Raw genomic sequence first — 9,317 nt, forward strand, 5'->3', positions numbered from 1 at the left:
TCTAAGCCTTTAGATATGGGAGGGCTCTGCCCAACTTTTAGTCATCATATCTTGTTGCTCAGTGTGTCTCCCCCTATATAAGTGGATGGGATGTGATAGTCCACTACTGTCTTAGGATATGGCTGGATTCCTGCAGACTGCACATGACTCTTCTTTCCAGTTCATAGAGTGACCACTTTGCTTACTCTCTTCCTCTGCTTCCTTCCCTCTGGAAAAGCTGGGGGAGTGTGGGTTCTGCTGTGTGACCGAAGAAGCAGTAGAGCCTGGCCCCATCATTTCATACCTCCTACCTACCTGTCACATCAGCACTAAGTCCCAACCTTGAAGGCCCAAAGAACTTGCCTAGGAAAACAGAAGATTTTTTTTTAACCTCAACTGTTTGTCTTCATTTGGGGGGGGGGGTGTTCTCCTTTGAAATGACAGATGAAGACAGTGATATTAGAGTTCTGATTGACACAGTTTCCACTTCCCAAGAACCTTCTGGCCAAAGTGATTCAGATTCAGTATCCTCCTCCACAGCTGAGGTGAGTTGGCTCTCCTGAAGGTGTGAGCTCGAGCAGAGCAGCCCTTGTGTTTGTGCCTGTCTCTCCCAAGGCTAAGCAGGACCGGAGCCTTGGGGGTGGGGCAGGGCTAAGAGTATCTGTCTTAGCTCCTACCTAGACCACCTAGAAGAATATAGGATCCTTCTTTGATAGAAAAAAATAAAGCAGCAAGGCCAGAGGAGAAGTGAAAACAGCCATACAGTATAGGTCGCACTGCTGATTAGAAGATCCAGATCTGGAACCAAGTGGTGAGTTAGGAGTATGAAAGAGTAGGAGTGGGTGCCTGATTCCTAGCCTGTAAGTAACATCACTGATGCTACAGGAGGGCTCTCAGGCAGACAGATAAAGAGATATAAAGCCTTTACTCTGTCAGGACATGCCTAGGATTTGACTCCTGTTTATAACTAAAGACCCAGTGATTAGACCACCAAAGGCCCTAATGCTACCCCTTTGCTGTCTGCATCTGTCAGCTGGTCACCCAGCTGCCCAGCACTATGCCCCTTCCCAGACAGCTTCTCCCATGCTGTGAGTGGGACGTGTGCACATGAACTGAAATGGCGGACTCCTACACATGCTGCAGGGAGACCCAGCTCAGCGCATCGACTCTCTCACTTCACCTCCTGTTCGCAACTCTTTTTATTTCTGAATTTTTTTTGTCTTTTGTTCTTGCCTTCCCCCCCCCCAAGACAGAGTTTCTGTGTGTAGCCCTTGTTGTCCTAGAAACGCATTCTGAAGACCAGGATAGCCTGGAACTCAAGAGATCCACCTGCCTCCGCCTCCCAAGTGCTAGGATAAACTCTGAGTGCTGAGATTGAAGGCGCGCACCACTCCTGCCACCAGCCCTCCAGTTTTTGGTTTCTATTTTTTTAAATTCAGCTTTGTTATGTACTCCAGGCCAGCCTCGATCTTATGATGATCTTCCTGCCTTGCCTCCCGAGTATTAGGATAATAGTATAAAGTAACACCAAGTCACGAAGTCCTTATATTCTCCATGTTGACAGCTGTACCTTTCACCATCAGAGGGATATAAGACATGGGTCCCCAAATCAAACTCACAAAGATACACCAGACCACTCAGTAAAGCAGGCTCACTTCACATTCTGCAAACCGAAACTGAACCTTCATCACCATTCGTCAGATGAACTCACTTCTCTTGTTAATCAGGCACAATGTTAGTTCCAAAGCTGTGGCATTAGCTGATGCCAAACCTCCTTCCAGGGAACCGTTAGATAGAGCACAGTGGTATAGTGGCCACCAAGCATGAGGATACCATGTATTCAATCCCCAGTACTCGGGAGAAAAATAAGTTTGACAGGCTTACTGGTATTCACCGATAATCAGACCATTTGGGATGCTGAGACAGGACTGTGAGTTGGAAGCCAACCTGAGCAACATAGCAGGTACCAGGCCCAGCTGAGCTGTAGTATGGCCCTGTTGCAAATGAAAGCAGATAGAGGCTGGAGATGTAGTTAAGTTGGTTAGTCAGTCAGCTGACTAGCTGGGCGGTGGATGCAGAAAGACCAGAAATCAAGGTTATCCTCCACTGTGTAACAAGTACCATGTTAGCCTGGCAAACACCAGATCCTGTCTTGAGGAGGGCATGTTTTCAACTCAGTCTGATGGCCTGAGTTTAATTGCTGTGATTTGTATGGTAAAAAGAGAGACCTTACTCCTGCATATTTCCTCTGACCTCCACATGTATGCCATGGTGTATACAATTAAAAGATGTTTTAAAAAGGAGTGGAGCATGGACTGAGCAGAGACATTGCACATGAGAGAAACACAAAGGTAAGGAAAACTGATGGGGTCACATTTTCTTAAAGGTCATATTTCATCTCATGAGATGATTTTAAGCATGTAGTGAAGCAAACAAGCATTTTGCTTTAAAGGGACTATTTTATGATGTTCAGACATTTACAGGGCATTCCATGTGTATGATGAGGACACTGTCCAGAAAGTTACCAGCAGGACCTGCTAGCAGGATTTGGGTGAGGAAGCCATGGTGAATCTACACAGGGAGAGTTTGTTGAGAAGGGTCTTCAAAGGTCCACCTCACTGTCTCAAGTATGTGTTGGGAGTTTGTGGAGGTGAGATTGGTCTGGGATACCTGAAGGCTTTGGACACACTACAAGAGGCTGTTCTTGAGCCACACTGCCTGGGCAACATTTAGTTGTTAAGAAAACAATGTATTAACCTAAGATAGAGTAATACTGTATAGCCCATGCTAGCCTGGAATTTGTGAAAGCTTCTTACTTCTACCTCCTGAGTGCTGAGATTTTAGGCAGCAGTACCATGCCTGACTAAAATTTAGTACCTAAATTAATTTTAACTAGTTGGCTTTTTAATAACTTTGTGGAGAATGACACTATCTTAGTATCTCATTTATCCTTTATTCACTAAAACCAAAATCTAGAAGACAGATTGCTTACCATCCTCAGATTCTGAGCCCTTCTGGTCTGGGCATATAGAATGAGCTATAACATGTCCTTCTACAGAGCCTGGGCCTTGTGGACAGGAACAATGAGCCACTTACCCATGCCATGTACAACCTGGCCTCCTTGAATGAGTTGGGTGAGATCCATCGCCGGCCATGTACTATCCAGGTGGCTGAGCCCATCTTCACAAGGTAGAGGCCTTCCCTAGTCATGTAAGCATCCTGTCCTCCATCCCACTGTCTCCCTCTCCAGACTGAAGTCTGTTTCTGCCTACAACAGGCATAAGAAGTCCTCTTTTCCTACTGAGCAGGGACCATTATTCTCCTAGCCCTAAGTCCCCTTAGTCAGGCCTATGAGGTGTCAGGGCAGCCACAGCCCAAGTTCTCTGCTCTGTGAATTGGACCCCAATGATGTAACTCAAGTGAAGCCTTTGGAGGTCTGACTGCATGGAGGAGGAAGGCAGGTGGTCTATCATTTTACTGCTTCTTTGTCTTCGACTACCTGGTGGATAATTCATGGATTTCTCAGAACTCCAGCTGCAGAGTGATGACACCTTGCCCTTTGGCAAGAATTCAGGGCCCTTGAATGACCCAATCACAGGCAAGCCATACATGCCCCTGTTGGAAGCAGAGGATGTGCACCTGAGCCAGAGCCTACTAGAGCTGTGGTGGAGGAGAGGGCCAATCTGGCAGAAGGCCCCCAGCTACCTGTGGATCCTCATTGGGACGCTATCCTCAGTGCCACTGAACAACACCCAGTGGTAGACATCTCTGGGGACACAGGCAGTGGGAAAGCCACATGTATACCTCAACTGCTATTGGAGCACTGTGTCACTGAGGGTCTAGGTGCCCGTTGCAATGTGATCATCACACAACCTCGCCGGGTCTCAGCTGTGTCTGTGGTAAGCCATGAACTGGGCCCCTCCTTGCTCCAGAATGTGGCTTTCCAGGTATTCTTGGAAAGCAAGCCTCCAGCCCAAGGTGGGGCACTGCTCTTCTGCACCATGGGTATCCTGCTTCGGAAGTTGCAGAGCAACCCCAGCCTGGAGGGTGTGAGCCGTATCATTGTAGATGAGGTCCATGAGCAGGATGTGAACACAGACTTCCTGCTGATTGTCCTCAAGAGCCTGGAGCTTCTCAATCTGGCCCTGCAGCTAGTACTTCTGAGTGCTACAAGAAATAATAAGCAATTTTCCTGACACTTTGGGGGCTGCCCTGTTATCAAGGTACCTGGCTTCATGTATCCCATCAAGGAACACTACCTGGAGGACATTGTGGCTAAGCTGGGTAAACACCAATACCCACACTGGCATTGGCACCCTGAGGTGAGGGATACCCCTGTACTCCAGGGTCTAGAACTTTCCTTTTAATTCCCTCCTCCCTAGCCTTATTATAGATCATTATTTTCTTCTCAAGCCTATCTCCTTGATAAAAACTGGGTTATAATCATGCTTTATGTGGGACAAGTATGTGTGGGCTAGAGTTTACACATTGAGTAGCTGCTCACCCTCACTGTGTTCTTGTGTGTGACCTCTACCCCATGACTGTGAGTGGTCTTTCTTCCCCCACTCCAATCTGAAGATGAATGTGCACTTGATTTGGACCTTGTGACTGATCTGGTTCTGCACATCGATGCCCATGGGGAGCCAGGTGGGTGCTTCCTCCCAATTTTCAGCTACATCTTTTCCCTATTAGCTGGACCAACCAGCTCATGGCTGCAGGGTCTCTTTACAGGTGGGATCCTGTGATTTCTGCCTGGCTTGAAAGAAATCAGAGGAGATCAACAATGGCTCCAGGAGGCCCTGGGTGTGAGTGAAAGCAAGTACCTCATCTTACCAGGTGAGCTTCTGCACAGTAATGAGTCTTGCTCTCTGTGGTAGGGAGTGACCCAGCCTATACTTGTTTCTCACTTTGATCATTTGGACTTCAGTTGTATCAGGGCCAGGATTGGGTGAGGGATCCAAATTCTTGCCTTGCCTTCAATGTGGAACTCTTCTGGCTGAACAGTGTGTGAAGCCCTTTTGCATCTTGCTATCCAGCAGTGCACTCCAATATCCCCATGATGGATCAGAAGGCCATATTCCAACAGCCTCCATCTGGGGTATGCAAGATTGTATTGGCCACCAACATTGCTGAAATCTCCATCACAGTTAACGACATTGTGCATGTCATGGACAGCAGTCTGCACAAGGAGGAACACTATGACCTGAAGACCAAGGTGGCGCCTCTCTCTTGGGCCCAACTAACCCACTGGGGAACGATTCCAGTTCTGAGGTAGCCCCTAATCCATATCTACTGTAGACATTCTTTTTCTGTGAGGGCCACACATATGGGTAATATTCTTGTTGAGAGGTGATGAGGGTGACTGAAGATGTGGGTCAACAAGGCCTGTAGCACATGTAGGTTTTCTGCCTTTCCTCAGGTGTCCTGCCTGTAGACTGTGTGGGTGTCAAGAGCAAATATGATTCAGTGCTGGGGCAAGGCAGGCTGCTGCCAGTCAGGTTTTGCCTACCACTTGTTCCCAGAGGAGCCAGCTGGAAAAAATGGTCCCTTTCCAAGTACCAGAGATCCTGTGCACACCTCTTGAGAACCTGATGCTGCAAGCCAAAATCCACATGCCTGAAAAGATAGTGCAGCAGAGGCAGGGCTAGGGAATGGCTGGCTCCTGGAAAAAACAGATAGGACACAGGCTCATGAGACCATGGTTCTTTTTGCTCTAGGCAGTGGAGTTCCTCTCTAAGCCTGTGGAGAGTACAAATATCAAGGCAGTGGATGAGGCTGTGATACTGCTCCAGAAGATTGGTAAATGGAGGGTAGAAATGGTTGGGCTGTGGAGTGGCTCATGGGAGGGACTGATAGCTGAGCTGTTGCAGGGGTGCTGGACCAGCATGAATACCTAACCACCTTGGGGTAACACCTGGCCCACATCTCTACTAACCCCCTACTGGCTAAGGCCATAGAGTTGGCTGCCAGCTTACAATGCCTGCACCTACTGTTGGTGGTTGTTTCCTGCCTTACCCGAGGGCAGAGGTAGACAAGGTTAGACCCAGTGCTTCCTATAGCTCTCTTGTGTCTATTCACACCTCACCCATTGCCCTGAGATGGAATCTAGTCACTCTGCTAACCCCTGTACAACATTCTCCTCTCCCAAGTGAAGGCATTGCTGAGTCATGACAGTGGCAGGGACCATTTGGCCTTCCTGCAGGCTGTAACCATCTGGGAAGAGGTACTGCACTGTCAGGACCATACCTGGAAGAAAACCTTCTGTATGCTCCCAGAATTGCACTATTGCACTTCATTTACAGACAGCTGAGCCCCCAAGAGGGACTTCTGAGCCCTCCCTCCACTTCCCCCAGAGCTCTGATGCCCATTCCTGAGGCAGGGTCTCTGTTCACACTGCACTTGCCTCCCCAGGGCTTATCAAGCAGTTCTCAGAGAATATTTATGAGGCTTCCCAGTGGGAAAGCCCCAGAGAATGGCCAGAGGTGTAACTTCACACAGCACTTTGCTGCCCAGGGAGGCCACCCAGTTACGGAGCTGATGGCCGACATATTTCATTACCATCAAGTCCAATGGCAGTGTTTTCATTCGAGATTCCTCCCAGGTGCACCCACCAGCTGTGCTGCTCCTAACAGATGGGGACATGCACATCTGAGCTGGGTATCCCTCCCACCATAATCTCTGGAGTGAAATATGTAGAAAATGCTTGTGGTATCAAGAGCACCTCTTTTCTGGAATGTTCCATGATTTAGTGCATCAGGGGCTATAAATGAAAGAACCTGGATCCAATAAATCAGGGAATCTTTTACACTTAGAGGAAAGGAAAGTTGAGGTGGGTGTGAAATACCCAGACTTGGAGTCAATCTGTGTGGGTTAGGGATCAGTCACCTGTCTTCAACTTTGAGACTCAAGAAGTTCCAAACATCATCACATCCCCTTCCTGGGTGCTAGGAGGTTGGTGGTTCCTTTGTTCAGAGCTAAGCTGAAGGCCATTTCATCCCATCTTTGGAGTTCCTGAAATCTCCTGGAGTTCTGGAGCTGACCGTGGTCCTGACAGTTGTCTGAGGACGATTCCAGAGAGCTGGCACATGCTTCTGTTTCCTAACAGTTTCTATGTGTCTTGAGCATGGATTAGGTCACTTCATTCTTCTCTCAGCTCTCATCATTTTCAGTGAGTGATAGGCAAAGGAAAGTTCAGAAAGGTTAACAAACTCAGTTTATGAGTACCCATTCAGTCCCTACCCCAAAAGATTTGATCAAAACTGTTCTCAACAAAGCCATACTGAGCTTTGGAATTTTCACTTATCTGACACATCCTAATATGGCAAACTAGCATTTGCCATCTCAAATAACCAGGATGGTCACTGTAGACTGAGCAGAATGAATGCAGGTTGGTTAGGACTGCAGGTGTGGATCTGTTGGTAAACTGCTTGTTTAACATACGTGAAGCTCTGCATTTGATTCTCAGCATCACATAAAACCAGGAAGGATAGCACACACTTGTCATTCCATCACTTAGGATTTCAGTGTCATCCTTGGAGACATTACCTGGAAGATCAAGTTAAAGACCAGATGTGGTAGATGAGACCCTGTCTCAAAAAAAAAAGAGTTGTGTAAGCTGCCATTGAAAGCCCAAGAGTCATTCAGTGTCTACTTCCCTGCCAGACCCTTGGCCTTATAAAGAGAATTCCATTGTGTTCCCACAACTTAGCAGTGTTTCATACTTAGATGCTATACAGCAGATATCTGATTAATCCAGTAAATTCTATGTGATCAATGCATTGTCATTATTATTCATGCATGGGTTAGTTCATCATTAACAGAAGCACTGGCCAATGTATACTGTACATTTTCAAGCCCAGTTGTCAGTGTATATGTGTTCAAAATGCATATTTTTGCTTATTTTCAAGACAGAGTCTCATTGTGGGACTCTGAAACTAACTTTGTAGATGAGGCCAGCCTTGAACCACAGAGATACTTCTACCTCTGTCTCTGAGGGCTGGGATTAAAAGCACACACCACCATGCCTGATATATCTTCATCTCTTACAAATGCAACTGTAAAGATCAAATGAAAGAGAATTATATAGTGATTTTGACTGTCCAAAGTCTTGAATGTGTATAAGACTGGATTTTTGTTCTATGTTAGGCTTAGGATCTTGTGGATATTTTAGATTTGAGGTGATGTATACTGCCCACATTAGAATAACAAGGTGTACAGGCATTCCAAGGTAACAGCATGCAGTAGTGGTTACATCATATTCCAATGAAATTTCCTGCTTCAGAGCAATGTATTATTGCCTTGTTGTTCTTTGCATTACATCGTATTACCACATGAAAGATTCCCATGTGTCTGTCATCTTAACTCATTTCCTGAGTGTGTGCATGTGTTTTGAGGCAGTAGTGCACATTTATGCTCCTGGAGCCCCAGGCATGTTTTGACAGCTCTCCTCAGTCCATGAATCACCAGGCTCCATCACTGCCAGTATGTCTCTCATGGCTTTGTGGACTTGTGTAGCACACCTGTGTGACTTGAAAACACCCATACATTAGTCCAATAATACTGAGTTTCTGTACAACTGAAACCCAGTACTATCAAGCTGCTAGCACTTCCTTTTGGCCACCAGTAGTAGGCAGGAAAATTATAGTCTAAATGTCTTCTTAACATAAACAAAATGGCCAGCCCAGCAATGGAGCTTGATTAGTGGTTTGAACCCTGTCTGAAAGAGTAAACAGAACCCTACTGTTTTCTGTGATGGACAGCAATTTGCATCTTTAAAAAGGTTGGATAGCCCTGAGATTCATGTTCAACTTCCCAGTGCTAGGTTCTCTTTGATGTGTTCCACTTCAGCTTCCTTATTTTATCCTCCTTCTGTCTTGAGCCCAGTCTTTGCCAGCATTTCTGGTTTCCATCAGTCTTGACATGGTCTTCCCCTTATTCACCTGTCAGAGGAGGGAGGGAAGGGAAGGGCAGAGCAGGAAGGAAGCGTGTCTGTCTAGCTGTGCCTAGATTTGCCTATTCCCTGAGGCTATTTCATGCCTACTGCATTTAAAAAGGTGACTAACATACAGAGAAGAACCTATTAATCCCTGCCTTTGGCTAGGTCTACCCCCTTTCTTCATCATCACCCAATTACCAAAGAAATGCCTCCTCCCATGGTGTAAAGTAAAACGTGGTATTAACCTTTTCCGTGAGTTTGGTATAACATTTGTTCTGAAATGTATTCTAAGCTAATTAGGTTTTTTAGCTAAATGGTAACAGACCGAATAGCTGACTCCCTCCATAATCATTTTCAAATGAAAGAAATGAAGATCATTTTAAGTTGAATTTGCATAATGTAA

At 46.4% G+C, this 9,317-nt stretch overlaps 1 pseudogene; it reads left to right on the top strand.

The window, feature by feature from the left end:
* The first annotated feature begins 3,037 nt into the window (after window positions 1-3,037).
* LOC114611864 lies at window positions 3,038-6,517 on the top strand (annotated as a pseudogene).
* Window positions 6,518-9,317: the final 2,800 nt, after the last annotated feature.

This window comes from Grammomys surdaster, unplaced genomic scaffold (genome assembly GCF_004785775.1).
Source record: "Grammomys surdaster isolate TR1022 unplaced genomic scaffold, NIH_TR_1.0 62, whole genome shotgun sequence".
NCBI classification, from domain to species: Eukaryota; Metazoa; Chordata; class Mammalia; order Rodentia; family Muridae; genus Grammomys; species Grammomys surdaster.